A 3,397-nucleotide genomic window follows, 5' to 3' on the forward strand; every position below is an offset into this window, starting at 1 on the left:
ATCTACAACACAACTCCTCAGCTAACTTTCCGCTACTTGAGAGATAAGATGTATTTTCAGTTTCCTTACGTGTTATAGTGATACAACAAATTCTAGAAACTAAACTCACCCCCGAAAATGTGCAAATTTTTCTACAATGAGAAAAAAGCCAAGGAGACTTTACCACATAGAAAATTCACTGGGATGCAGGAGTATTTGTTCATAAACTGTCTTCTGCTTTGAGCTTACTACTGTCTAAAATACTCATATTTTAACTAGTTGTAGCACATTACGACCATGTTGTCAGTTTCCTTCAATGTTAGCTTCTTTCCCAGTTATGTGTTTTCGAGCAACACTTTGTTTTTTTTCTTTTCTGTTTTTTTTTTACAGCTTTATTACCTCTGTTAAGAAAATAAATTTAAAGTATGCTAGTTTTAAAACTTAACATGTCTTGATTGAAATAACCTAATTATAGTTTTAAAATTAGTAACTTATTCTGGGCTATTGACTTTATGTTACCTGTAGTTACAGCAGATGGTTTGCTAAGATCTTTTGAATTGCCTTTTGTCTGTGTGGGAAAATAATAAGTAGAAGTTGTAGCTTTTCACACTGATCTGTGAAAAGCCTTAAAAACAGCAGGAGTTCCTGGCTTGAGAGAGGGTCAGAGATAGCTCCCAGTTGGATGAGCAAAGATACACCTTATTTGAATAAATTAAAGATAAGAATATGCCTTCACTATAAAACTTTCTACACAGAAGTAAAAAATTAGATTTGCTCTCGCAATTCTCCAAAGACGTCTTTGCTTTCCTTTCTTTCTTTCTTTCTTTCTTTCTTTCTTTCTTTCTTTCTTCTTCTTTCCATTTATGTCAGGTAAATGAATGTATGTCTCTGTTGTTCTGCAGTTTCTGTTGTAATTTTATGCGTTGTCTTCTATTGGATTAAACTGCAATTCTGTGACGTCTGCACTCAATGTTGTTTTTGCGTGGCTACACGCGGCCCACCGGGGGAACCTGGGATCGAAGGAGATTGAGCCAAAAGAGTTTTCTTAAGAAATATTATAACCTAGAATCTTTTTCAACACCTCCGATATCAAACTAAACCAAGGCATATTTTTATAAGCAAGTCTCCAAATATTTGCATTGGCTTTTCATTTATACTACAGGTAGCTTTATAACGCTTTAAAACAGGTCTCTGACTCACCTGGCAGGAAATGTCAATAAAAATGATCTTCTCTCTTTTTAATGGATTTAATGGATCAGACTGCAGCTTGGGGATAAGTCATGTCTGTCTCCTCTCCCCGGCTCCTAAAGGGTGGGGCTGCTCCTCACACCTGCTGCTAATCTGTAAAGANAGATCCCAGGAACAACATCAGACATCTCAGTCCAGAAATGTGCAGTTCTAGACACAGCCAAGATACTGGAGGAACCCTCAAGCTCCCAGGCCTCTGGTAGAGGACCCGAGCTCAGAGGATGAAAGAGACCACCCGCGGAGGGTGAGAAGGGAATTTTTTTTTCAAATCAGTTGCTATATGCTTGGACATAGTTGGGTGTTCCAATGGGATCAGGATGATCACAAACATTAAAACTTATTTTTGACTTTAAAACACTAAACATGCCTCCGCCTCAGCACTATTAAAACTTTATGGAAGCCAACCAACAGTAAATGAGTTCTACAATATTTGTCAAACATGCCACAGACTTGTTAACAGCTTACCAGGATGTGGTTTCTTTGAAACATCCTCGGCGCCATTTGTCTGAAAACATCATTCCTGGCTCGTGTAGATCTCGTAAGTGAGCCTGTATGTATAGTTTTGACCCTGTGCATTATAAATAATATTTGCGCATGCAGTTAGAGTTTACCATAATCATTGATCAAGCTTCCATTAAAACAAGACACCAATACATGCAGAACTGCCTCACCCCCTTAAAGTGAACAGTATTTTAAGATTGTTGCTTGTAATTCTGAGATATGGAAACCATTTAAACCACAGATCAGAGATATCTACAACACAACCGCTCAGCTAACTTTCCGCTACTGGAGAGATAAGATGTATTTTCAATTTCCTTATGTGTTATAATGATACAACAAATTCTAGAAACTAAACTCACCCCCGAAAATGTGCAAATTTTTCTACAATGAGAAAAAAGCCAAGGAGACTTTACCACATAGAAAATTCTATGTGGTAGAATAGAATTTCTACCACATAGAAATTCTATGTGGTAGAATAGAATTCTACCACATAGAATTGGTAGAATTCTATGTGGTAGAATTCTACCACATAGAATTCTACCACATTCTATGTGGTAGAATGTGGTAGTTCATAAACAGTTGTTCATAAACAACTGTTTATGAACAGTTGTTTATGAACAACTGTTCATAAACAACTGTTTATGAACAGTTGTTCATAAACAATGAACAACTGTTCATTGTTTATGAACAGTTTATTTGTTCATAAACAAATAAACTGTTTATGAACAGTTTATTTGTTCATAAACTGTCTTCTGCTTTGAGCTTACTACTGTCTAAAATACTCATAGTTTAACTAGTTGTAGCACATTACGACCATGTTGTCAGTTTCCTTCAATGTTAGCTTCTTTCCCAGTTATGTGTTTTCGAGCAACACTTTGTTTTTTTTCTTTTATTTCTTTTTTTTACAGAAAAAAAGAAAATAAATAAGAAATTTTCTTATTTAAGAAAATTAAATAAATTTTCTTAAATAAGAAAATTTATTTAAGAAATAAATTTTCTTAAATTTATTAAGAAAATAAATTTAAAGTATGCTAGTTTTAAAACTTAACATGTCTTGATTGAAATAGCCTAATTATAGTTTTAAAATCAATAACTTATTCTGGCCTATTGACCTTTATGTTACCTGTAGTTACAGCAGATGGTTTGCTAAGATCTTTTGAACTGCCTTTTGTCTGTGTGGGAAAATAATAAGTAGAAGTTCTAGCTTTTCACACTCATCTGTGAAAGGCCGTAAAAACAGCAGGAGTTCCTGGCTTGACAGAGGGTCAGAGATAGCTCCCGGTTGGATGAGCAAATATACGCCTTATTTGAATAAATTAAAGATAAGAATATGCCTTTTACTATAAGACTTTATACACAGAAGTAACAGATTAGATTTGCTCTCACAATTCTCCAAAGACGTCTTTGCTTTTCTATCTATCTATCTATCTATCTATCTATCTATCTATCTATCTATCTATCTATCTATCTATCTATCTATCTATCTATCTATCTATCTATCTCTATCTATGTCTCTATATATATCTATCTATATCTCTCTATATCTATCTATATCTCTATCTATCTATCTATATCTCTATCTATCTATCTATCTATCTATCTATCTATCTATCTATCTATCTATCTATCTATCTATCTATCTATATCTCAATATATCTATATATATATA

The sequence above is a fragment of the Poecilia formosa genome, unplaced genomic scaffold, assembly GCF_000485575.1.
Source record: "Poecilia formosa unplaced genomic scaffold, Poecilia_formosa-5.1.2 Scaffold338, whole genome shotgun sequence".
Taxonomy (NCBI): Eukaryota; Metazoa; Chordata; class Actinopteri; order Cyprinodontiformes; family Poeciliidae; genus Poecilia; species Poecilia formosa.